Here is a 12,504-nt window from a genome sequence, read left to right on the forward strand (position 1 = left end):
TTTACTATTTAGAATTTCTGGGTAATGATGTATTGGTGAAACTTTTGGTTGAAAACTTAACAAAAGACAATATTCAAATACAATCCTTTCTTACTCTGAAAATTGAAACTCTTGTTATGCCTGAGGATCATATCTATCAACAGCAATTCTCATTGGATGGGCTTCTAGATATAGATAATTGAACTAAATCTAAAATTACTGCAGGACATGTTGTTTTTTTTTTTAAAAGGTAGCTCTTTTTACTTAATTACTAATGGATCATTTCACAAATCACTTGATTCTTCCTAGCTAAGAAAACTTTTGAAATAATTTCAGTTAAAGATTTGAGTAGTCTGGTTTTACTAGTGTATTAGTAGACTACTAGTATCTCATTGACTCTGGCATCTATTCTGTGCATTGGTGCATCACTTTTTGTATTGTGCTTATTCAATGATGCATTTTTTTTTTTTTTTTTTTTTTTTTGAGACGGAGTCTTGTTCTGTCTCCCAGGCTGGAGTGCAGTGGCCCGATCTCAGCTCACTACAACCTCTGCCTCCCAGGTTCAAGCGATTCTCCTGCCTCAGCCGCCTGAGTAGCTGGGACTGCAGGCGTCTGCCACCACCCCTGGCTAATTTTTGTATTTTTAGTAGAGACAGGGTTTCACCATATTGGCCAGGCTGGTCTCAAACTCCTGACCTTGTGATCCGCCCGCCTCGGCCTCCCAAAGTGCTGGGATTACAGGCTTGAGCCACCGCGCCTGGCCTCAATGATGCAATTTTAAAGGGACTTTCTAAGTAATGGTATCAATGGCTACTACTGGCAAGTTTAAAGTTCCAAATTTGAAATAAATATTTATTTGTTTTTTTGTTTATTTAGAGACTGGGACTTGCTCTGTTGCCCAGGTTGGATCACGGGTCACAGCAGCCTCAAACTCCCCGGCTCACGCCCTCCTCCCACCTCAGCCTCCCAAGTATCTGGGACTATGGGCATGTGCCAAATAAACACGATTTTTTATTTATTTTTTGTGGAGATGAGGTTTTGCCATGTTGCCCAAGCTGGTCTCCAACTCCTAGGCTTCAAGAAATCCTCCTGACTTGGCCTCTAAAGTGCTGGGATTATAGACATGAGCCACGGCGTCTGGCCTTGAAATTTTTTGATGATTGTTTATTTTATAGAGCTCTTTATTAAGACAGTGTCTTTCATAGTTTGTAAAACCGAATTTTGTATTTAGAGTATGGTTGCTAACTACTAATTGAAAATTGAGAAGTGGTTCTTTTACTAAAATTTTCAAGAATTAAAACCTCTGCTTTTATAAGATTGTTAAAATTACTTGCATGGGGTAAATCACACTTGCTCTTTAAGATTCTTGTCTCCAGGCCGGGCGCGGTGGCTCACACCTGTAATCTCAGCACTCTGGGAGGTCGAGACGGGCGGATCACGAGGTCAGGAGATCGAGACCATCCTGGCTAACACGGTGAAACCCCGTCTCTACTAAAAAATACAAAAAACTAGCCAGGCGAGGTGGCGGGCATCTGTAGTCCCAGCTAGTGGGCAGGCTGAGGCAGGAGAATGGCGTAAACCCGGGAGGCGGAGCTTGCAGTGAGCTGAGATCCGGCCACTGCACTCCAGCCTGGACGACAGAGTGAGACTCCGTCTCAAAAAAAAAAAAAAAAAAAAAAAAAGAAAAAAAGATTCTTGTCCCCTCCCCTACCCAGAGTCATGTTTTCAATCTTCCACAAGTGGGTAAAGGTAGGATGAAAACAATACTCCTTCCATGTTGTTATTATTGGTAACTTTTTTTCTTTTTCTTTTTTTTTTCTTTTGAGATGGAGTCTCGCTGTGTCCCTTAGGCTGTAGTGCAGTGGTGTGATCACGGCTCCCTGCGGCCTTGACCTTCTGGGATCACACAATCCTCCCACCTCAGCATCCTGAGTAGCTGAGACTGTATGCATGTGCCACCATGCCTGACTAATTGTTTTATTGTTTTGTAGAGATGTGGGTCTTGCTATTTTGCCCAGGCTGATCTCAAACTCCTGGACTCAAGCAGTCCTCCTGACTTGGCCTCCCAAAGTGCTGGGGGTTACACTATATTGGTTGCCTATATTTGGTGACTTTTAAAGATGACTGAACTAAAGCGGTTCATATTCATAACTCTTCTCATATTGATCAGAAGTATTTTGTATTGCCTCTAATTAGGATTGGATGAAATATCTCCTCAATTCTATTTTAAATGTAAGGAAATTAAGAATGCTGTAATTGAATAACTTTTCAACATTTTAAGTTGCTATAACCTTTGAGCTTACTGAGAATAACTGAGCTGGTTTTTGTACATTGAGTATACTGCTTAGGGACTGTTAAATGCTTAATAGTGTTTTCATCCAGACTGAATTATGCAATTAGAGTTCTTTTTGGGGAGAGGGGTGTTGGGAGAGGGGAGATTTTCATTTTAAGATTAGAAAAGTAAACCCATAGAAATTTATTGGGAGTTCAAGTTGGAATTTGATTTCTATTAGCAGCACAAGGAACTCTCAAGTGGAGGTTCAGGTTACACTGGCCACCTATAGATACATCAGTAAGGACTGTGTTCTAATATAGATAATTAAATAGTTTGTCTCATGCAAAAGCTGAGGCTAGTGATGATTTATGATTAACCTCTAGCCATATTTCATTTCAACCTAATTTATTAAAGGTAATGTTTAATATATGATTATACATGCAAATTTGATGTTTTACACTCTTTTCTATTCAGCAATTTATAATAATATAATTTGCATTTTTGTCATAATTTAATGATAGTAGTTATATGCAATAAATACTAAATTATTCCATCTGTTAGAACTCTCATAAGTAATCCCAAAGCTTTTAATTTTTATTCTCTCACTTTTCCCTTTCATTAATTTAGAGAGAATAGTTGTGTTTGAACACCAGGTGTTGTACATTAACCCAAGCATCCTTGTTCTCCATTGATTGCTATTATGGGTTTCTTTCTCACCCAACCCTAGTCTTTTAGAAGTTTGTTAGCTTGGATGAATCTTTTCGTGCCCTCAGAATAAGTAATTTTAATTAATAGTTAAGGTAGCACAAAATAAGTTATTGGTAAACTAGGTCTTAAAATCTATAAGAAGACATGGAAATAGTTGTCAGAAATTATTAGATTCTCAGAAATTGTCTAGACAGCATAATATCCACAGGTTATATTTACATTTTCAATATCCTTACTCCATATCATTAGACTGAGATAATGTCAGAGGCATTTCTAGACAACACGTTTTATTTTCTTATAAATCTCCCATGAAGAGCTTATAAAAGAGGAGCAAAACTTACCCAGTAAACAGATTTAAAGGTAACTAAATCTGGGTCAATTTTTAATTTTATTGCTGAGCATGATTTTTTAAAAACTTGGCTCTGTTCTTGGTTTGTACAGAGAAATGCTTTCAAAAATATTTCTTCTGTTTTGAAGGATTCTACTAGTATTTATTTGCATCAGTGTATTTAAGCAACTGTTTGTTGATATGTGCAATGTGCCAGGTAGGATGCTACATGTTGGAAGTGTAAAGATGAATGCGGCACCTCCCTTACCCTCAGAGAGCTCAGCGTTTACTCAGGGAGAAAAGTAAATAAATGATTCCCATAGCACTAGGATAGCTGTGAATAGGCTACTGTGGGAACTTAGCCCTGTGCAGGTGCTCAGGATGGAAGCAGAGAACACCACCTAAATACACTGAAACCCAGTGTTAACTTCTCTATTATCCGTCTTTATTTTTTGGCGTAAATGTTCTCAAAATTTGAACAGTTTAGTTCATCAAAGTCCCATGCCTTCCATACGCCCAATACTGTTTTAAGGTCTGAGAAGAAAGCAGTGAACAACTTAAAGAAAATCCCTACCATCCAGGAGCTTATGTTCTGGCAAGGGTGATATATTGGAACATAAGGCGGAGTTATAAAAGGAAACACAAATTTCTGTGTCATGGTGAAGTTTATTTGACAACTCTTTGCTGAATGCCAGATACTTTGTTAGGTACAGCAGACATAAAGATGTTAAAGGTAGTATCCCTGCCACAAGGTTTTTATTTTGTATATCCTGCTAAGAATCGTTTTATATTTTTAAATTGTCACCCCAAAAAACTGTTTCAGGGCACATGAAACTTACATGAATTTCAGTGTCCACAAATAAAGTTTTGTTGAATGTATCCATGCCCATTTGTTTATGTATTGTCTATAGCTCCTTTGTGCTGTAGTAGAGTTGAGTAGTTGAGACAAAGACTATATGGTCTCTAAAACCTAAAATATTTACTGTCTGGAAATTTACAGAGAAAGTTTGCCAACCTCTGGACTAGTCCAAGAGTCTCTAAACCTTTTATTTCCACCTCAGGAAAAAAAAAAAAAAAAAAAAAAAAATATATATATATATATATATATATATATGTGTGTGTGTGTGATGTGTGTGTGTGTGTGTGTGTGTGTGTATATATGTTTGAGTAAGTAGCCCTAATATATTTTAAACATTGTATACATGCCTGTATGTACTAATATTAATATGTACATTATAAAATATACACAGTAAAAACAAGAAAAACATGAACAATATTTTAAAATGATTTAAAATGAGTTTACTTCTTAATCATACAAAAGTCTTTGCTGTCATGATTATAACTTTTTAGTGAGAATTGTGTCACTATGTCATTTTTTATGTCTTGCTTTAAAATAGGCGGTAATTAGAAAGTTTAGCTCCAAGTTCATTTTATTTTGATATTTGCTTTAATTTCTCTCATAATTGAAACATAAATCTGACAAAGATTTGTAGGTTTAAATGGAACAAGTACACTATTAGCAACTTACTAAACTGTAGATTAACTTTTATCAGACCAATCCATGAATCAAGCAAAGATTTCCTGCTGAACCATGGCTAGTAAATTCCTGTCTTATTTGACGACAACCAGTTATTCTTGCAACTAATCTGGAGTATTGTATTTTTATATTTCTAAATAAATGGGTTCAAAATGGACTTTAATAAATGGGTCTTCAACAAATGCCATTGGGAAGATGAGCTCTTTCCATTTTTTCTTCTACATTAGTAATGTGTAAACCCTTATCCTCATGTTTGTGTACGCATGCCTGTTCCAGACAGTACATTTAACACCAGGAAGAAAGAGGAAGTAATTCAAGCAAGGGTGAAGGGGACTGACTTGGAAGTTGGGTCTGTTGGGACTGACTTGGAAGTTGGGTCTGTCTTTGTGGCTTTTCCAGTAAAGTAGGTTTGAAAAGGAGTTACTTTCTTACTAATTGTTACAATGTCAAGGAATTTCTTTTCTTTTCATAAATGAAAAATGCCTAACTCATGCTAAATTTCAAGTTTGTTTTTGTTTTTGTATTTTTTTTTTTTTTTTTTTTTTTGAGACGGACTCACTCTGTCACCTAGGCTGGAGTGCAGCTGCGCGATCTCTGCTCACTGCAATCTTTGCCTCCTGGGTTCAAGAGATTCTCTTGCCTCAGCCTCCTGAGTAGCTGGGATTACAGGTGCCCACCACCACGCCTGGCTAATTTTTGTATTTTTAGTAGAGATGGGGTTTTGCCATGTTGGCCAGGCTGGTCTCAAACTCCTGACCTCAGGTGGTCCGCCTGTCTTAGCTTCCCGAAGTGCTGGGATTACAGGCATGGCACTGTGCCTGGCTAATTTTGACAATTTAAAAATACTTTATCTTGAAATAACCAGAAATATCTCTGGTTTTCATGTTAACTTCCTATTTCATTTCAAAATATTGTAAATATTTTATTGTATTTGAAATATCTTGCTTTTATTTAAAGAAGAACAATCTTCTTGACTCTATGTAGTACTCTGTGTACTTCAGTTTCAACTTCTTGCAATGGCCTTGAATTTTACGTGTGGGTTTACCTGACTCAGGACTCCTTCCCTCATAGTTTTTCCACAAAACCTCTGTTTATTAAATAAATCATTTATTTTGGTTATATGTTTTGTCTGTTAAATTGTTCTATTGGTGACTCAAAGAAGAGTAGTTTATATATGTCATTATAGAAACAATCTAGCAAATGCTATAAGGTGAGATGTTTTTAAATAGGCTATATTTTTATCCAACTATATAGTAAACCTCCTACACTAATTGTTTAAATACTTGCTTTAGCATATTTTCAGTAATGATCTATATGTGTCTTCTGATACGTCAGTATTTGCTGACAAAGAAATGTACTTAAGCTTTTTGCCATGTTGTTTTGCATGGATTCTTTCAGCTGCTTTTACCAAGTATTTCTCTAATGCCATGGTACCTTTTGTCAGTTGTTATTAAAGAAAGAAAATTCAAAATAAGCTTCTAAATACTTATCATTAAGTTTACAAAATATCGCTAAGGTACTGGATTAGAGTATAACATGATTCTGATTATTGTGGAGAAAATTGACAAATGAGTGAGAATTGAAGAATGAATGAATGAGAATACAAATGAATGAATAGGCAGCTGGTTCAACTTTTGACCTTCTCATTTGATCCTATTCTTATATGGCTTCTCAGTAATAACTTTAAGAATATAATGTTTGCTGAAGTGGAGGAATTTGTCTATAATAGGAAATTGTATCACGGCATATGAGAAGCTTAAAAAATGGTTTAGTATTTACGAATGTGGCTTTAAAAACATTATAAATGGTCCATTATTTAGACTTCAAACAGTGTTTTTTAAAACCACAAAATACTACATTTTTTCTCATGTATTATAGATATATCAAATGTTAAACATGCTAAAAGCTTGCTTTTGTTTTGAATGCCATAGGAACATCAGTATGTTTAGAAATAGTTTCATATTCAATTACGTTGTTTAGAGTTAATATTGAGTTATGAATATTGCTCTATTTAGCTTTATTATTGTATTATAGATCTGGAGTTAATGATTTGAAAGTGTTAGCTGCCTAATTAGTAATATGTATCTTATTTCTATAAGAATAAAATGAGTTATTATGGTCTCTTAACATGAATGGTACCCATTTCCAATCAACCTATGCAGCAAATTTATAAGTATAAAAAGCTGTTGCTGATTCTAAAGCAAGTTAATATATTTAAAGAAAAGGTCTTAAATATCACATTGGTTCAACAAATATTTATTAAATGTTTACTGCATTCCAGGAATTATGCTTTTTGCTAGGAGTACAAAGATAAGTAAATTCCTATTCTCAGCTTCGAGTTTAGAGGAGATAGATTTATCACATAATTTCAATGTAAGTGACACATAAGGAATTAATATGGAAGAATAGGATAAGGGTAGATATTTTCAAATCAAGTACTTTAGGAGAAATCTTCCTGAAAAATTAGTGGTTGAGCATAGTCTTGAAGTATAATACTTAACCAGATGTGAATTTGGAGGGGGCAATTATCATATTAACAGATGGAGAGGATGGTAAAGATGACCACATTTCAGGCAGGGAGAACAGCATCATGAACGAAATAATGAGTGTGTAACAACACAGTTTATGTAGCAAAACTACAAACAACCTAGCATTATTAAAACATAAGGGGTAACATGAAAAGTGGTTAAAAGCCTGAGGTTGGGAGGTGATAACGCTAATAGCTAGCATTCTTTGAAAGCTAGTTAATATACACCAGGCTTGTCATGCTTGATCACACTCAGTACTGACAACATTCCTCTGAGGTGTATAATCTTACATTGCTCTTATTGTCCTGCCTGCCTCCCTACAAAATAATTCTGTGATGGTATGATATCAGCAGTGTGTGCCATTAAAAACTGAATGGGTACATAGTAATGTAGAAATGTCACTGGAAGCACAGAAACTCTCTACCTAGAGACTGCCAAAGGTGACACTACCACAGTCTTAGGCCCAGCTGTGAAGTATACAAATACAGACACTTAATCTTGTCAGTGTTCCAGAGTTGATTCTACTTGGAGGATGCAGATTGATAATAACCACATTTACAGGAGAATGAAATTTAACCAGAATTTTTTTAAGCAATAGAGACATAGCCCAGCATATGTGAGCAGAACATAGGGATTTGGATGAAAACAAAAACAATACGAGTCAGCAGAATGATGTACTTAGCCAGTAAGATAATAAAATCAGAGGGTGAATTAATAGAGGTGTAAGTATTTCAAGGTGAGGGAGGTGGACGTTCTTTCTTTCCTTGCATTTGTTAAACCACAGAGTATTTGAGAGAGAGATGTGGACACCAACCCATGTTACATGAAGATAAGTTGAGTACTTTAGCCTGGAAGAAGGAATGTGGTCTTCAAATAACATTTATGTGGCTCTTGAATTAATTTCCTTCTGTCCAATCTGACGTTTCTTCTTAGTTCGACTCTTATCTCTAGTCACTTAAATTACTTCAGCCCAAATTATTGAACATGAGAAAAATCCACTCTGGCAGGTTTAAATAGAATATAATTTTAGGGGATATTAGGTAGTTCTTGAATTAAGAGAGTTGCAGAAACAGGCTCCAGATAACATTATAGGAATAACTTCCAGAAACACACAAGTGAAATACAGTTCTGATTAAGGAGCTCTTATCCCAGAACCATTTGATCAAAATGTCTTAAAGAAAAAGACACAGTTAATGCCATCAGTTCTGTAACAGCATCACCTCTGTTGCCAACTACATCATCAAAATGGATGGCTTATTTGTGGCCTGCTTCCTCACATAGTTCACTTCTAAATCTACACCTCCTATACATGCATTTTATGGGTGGAGACGAAGCCACATGCCTGCACTCTAGTTAAAAGGGAGACTGACAAATGTAGTTTTTATAGATTATACCTTTGTCAGGTGGGACTGACAATGTGAGGATATATTAAATTGTAGAGGGCAAATAAATAAATAAATAAATACAATAAATAAATAAATAAATAAATAAATAAATTGTAGAGGGCATGTTCAAGTGACGTTGGGCAGCAAAAAATGATACATGACCACTAGAGTTTCCTGACTGGTCTCCCTCCTTCCAGTCAGATTTTTTTCATCCTTTGAGACTCACAACCTGGTGAAGACATCTCTGACTTTTCCATCTGCCCTCTGTGTTTTCAAAGAATCTGATACATGCCTCAGTTAGAATTATTTGTTACTACTAGACTATAAATTATTTATTCAACAAACATATATAGCATTTACTATCAGGCATTGTTCTAAGTGCTTTATAAATAATATTTAATTTGAGTATAAAAACAGTCTACCAGATTAGATAGCCTAGCATAGTTTCTGGTGTGTAGTATGTGTTCAGTAAATAAGTGATTCAAAATTTTAAAACTAGAGAAGGATAAAGGTCATGCCACCCACCTTAACACACATCATTTTGTTGTACATATTTCATGTCCAGTCATTGAAGGAAAAATTTGGCAAAAATTAAACTACCCTAAGATGAATGGGGCTGCCTGAGGAGGTAGGGAGTTCCCTGTCAGTTGAAATAGATACATACGCTGGGCATGGTGATTCACGCTTGTAATCCCAGCACTTTGGGAGGCCAAGGCGGATGGATCACTTGAGGCCAGGAGTTTTAGACCACCCTGGCCAACATGGCAAAACCCCGTCTCTAAAAATACAAAAAAATTAGCTGGGTGTGGTGGCACATGCCTGTAATCCCAGCTGCTTGTGAGGCTGAGGCAGGAGAATCACTTGAACTTGGGAAGTGGAGGTTGCAGTGAGCCAAGATCAGGCCACTGCACTCCAGCCTGGGCAACATAGCAGGTCTCTCCACCTCAAAAAAAAAAAAAAAAAAAAAAAAAAAAAAAAGGAAATAGATACAGATCGTAGATGAGCATCTGTGGACCACATTATAAGTGCTATCCAACCTAGTTTCGATGATTCTACTTTGATTCAACAATGCCAGAGCCTATGAGAGAGAGAGAGGAAAAAGATGTCTTCTGCCTTCTAGTAAGTCATTAACAGGTAAAATATCCAAATGAGAAATAACATTAGATAGAAAAGTGGGGATAGAGACAGTGATCCAGGTAATTAGGAAGAGAGGTGATGTATATATATATACACACAAAATTTATAAGTATTTACTATAAATGAATCATCATAGGAGTTGCTGCAGTGGTTGCAAATATAGATTTTTGCTGTCAACAGTTACTGTTCAATAGATAGATGCAGTTTGTCTACTTTTCTACTTTTGAGGATTGTCTTCCACATTCTCACATATGCATCTTTAAAAATAACTTTGATGCCGGGTGCGGTGGCTCACGCCTGTAATCCCAGCACTTTGGGAGGCCGAGGTGGGCGGATCAGGAGGTCAGGAGATCGAGACCATCCTGGCTAACACGGTGAAACCCCGTCTCTACTAAAAATACAAAAAATTAACCGGGCATGGTGGCAGGTGCCTGTAGTCCCAGCTACTTGGGAGGCTGAGGCAGGAGAATAGCGTGAACCCGCGGGGCAGAGCTTGTGGTGAGCGGAGACCGCGCCACTGCACTCCAGCCTGGGCGACAGAGTGAGACTCCGTCTCAAAAAAAATAAAAAAAAAATTAAAAAAAGTAACTGATACTGTTCTTTGCCAATTAGTTTACTTTATTAAAAAAATAGAATGCTCAGAATTTCTGTAAGAGTAAAGGGATAAAAATACGGATTTTTTTTCCTTAAAAAATTTACATATGATTCACATACTATAAAATTCACCCTTTTACAATGTGCTTCTTTCTTGCTTCTTTCTCTCTCTCTCTCTTTCTTTCTCTTTCTTTCGAGACAGGGTCTTGCTCTGATTTCCAGGCTGGAGTGCAAGTGGCAGGAGCACAGCTCACTGCAACCTCCACCTCCTGGCCTCAAGCGACCTTTCTGCTTCAGTCTCCCAAGTAGCTGGGACTGCAGGCGCACACCACCACGTTCAGCTAAGTTTTAAAAAGTTTTTGTAGAAGCAAGGTCTTGCCATGTTGCCCAGGCTGGTCTCAAACTCCTGGGCTCAAGTGATCCTCCTTCTTGGGCTTCCCAAAGTGCTAGGATTATAAGCGCGAGCCACTGTGCATGGCCAAATTCATAGTTTTTTTTTGTATATTCAAAGAGTGTGAAACTCACAACAACTTTTAGAACAGTTGTTTCACCCCATAAAGAAATACCATACCCATAATCAGTCATAATCCAAACTCCCTCCTCTTCTCCTCTGGCCCTGGCAACATCTAATTTATTTTTCATCCCTATAAATTTGCCTATTTTGGACCTTTAATATAAACAGAATCATAGAATATATGGTCTTTTATAATGCTTATTTCACTTAGCATAATGTGATTTCAAGATTCATCCAGATTATACCATGTATCAGCACTTCATTCCTTTTTAGAGCTGAATAATATTTCATTGTATGATATGTCACATTTTGTTTATCCATACATCCATTGATGGGTGTTTGAATTGTTTCTACTCCTTGGCTATTATCAATAATGATGCTATGAACATTCGTGTGCAAGTTTTTGTGTGGACATATGTTTTCATTTTGCTTAGGTATGTAAGCTGGGTCATATGGTAGATAAATCTGTTTAACTTTTGGAGGAACTGCCAGGCTGTTTTCCAAAGTGGTTGTATCATTTCTCTTTCCCACCAGCAATGTGTGAGGGTTCCAATTTCTTCAATTCATTGCCAACATTTATTATTTTCCTCTTTTCTTCTAGCTATCTTAGTAGAAGTGAAGTAGTATCTCATTGTGGTTTTGATTCACATTTCCCTACTGACTAATGATGTTGAATATCTTTTCCTGTGCTTATTGGCCATTTGTATATCTTCTGTTTTTCTTCTTCTTCTTCTTTTTTTTTTTTTGCCAGGCTGGAGTGCAGTGGTGCCATCTCGGCTCACTGCAAGCGCCACCTCTTGGGTTCACACCATTCTCCTGCCTCAGCCTCTGGAGTAGCTGGGACTACAGGTGTTCGCCACCACACCTGGCTAATTTTTTGTATTTTCAGTAGAGATGGGGTTTCACCGTGTTAGCCAGGATGGTCTTGATCTCCTGACCTTGTGATCCTCCTGCCTTGGCCTCCCATAGTGCTGGGATTACAGGCATGAGCCACTACGCCCGGCCTGTATATCTTCTTTAGAGAAATGTCTCTTCAAGTGTTTTGCTCATTTGTTATTGGGCTTTTGTCTTTTTATTATTGAGTTGTAAAACTTCTTTGTATATCTGGGTACACATCTATATCAGACATATGATTTGTAAACATTTTCACCTATTCTGTAGGTTGACTTTTCATTTAGTGTTGCATTTTGAAGCACAATCATTTCCAACTTGGTTTTGTGACCCTGTCAAGCGTGTGTTCATATGTCACAAGGATTACCATGAATTACAAAATGAACAAAAACAATGTGTCTAGTCAAAGTGTTATAAATGTATATATCACAAAATAAAGGTAGATTTCAAACTGAATTAAAGTTTATTGAACCTCAAAACAATGTGTTCTTGTAACTGAATACTTTTCCCTCTAATGAGTGACATTTATTACCGCAATCAGCTATTTCTGCTTTTTTTCTTTTCCAAATCCAACAACTTCTTGTGAACTTTCTTCAGTGACATATTATAGATATATAGACCCTGCCAA

The 12,504-nt window shown here is 36.7% G+C and overlaps 1 protein-coding gene across 6 annotated transcripts in view; it reads left to right on the forward strand.

The window, feature by feature from the left end:
* The window catches only part of DIAPH2 (diaphanous related formin 2), a 923,693-nt gene that overhangs the window by 60,574 nt on the left and 850,615 nt on the right, over positions 1-12,504 (forward strand). The gene's annotated exons all lie outside the window — the stretch shown is intronic.

Source organism: Rhinopithecus roxellana, chromosome 7, assembly GCF_007565055.1.
Source record: "Rhinopithecus roxellana isolate Shanxi Qingling chromosome 7, ASM756505v1, whole genome shotgun sequence".
Lineage (NCBI taxonomy): Eukaryota > Metazoa > Chordata > Mammalia > Primates > Cercopithecidae > Rhinopithecus > Rhinopithecus roxellana.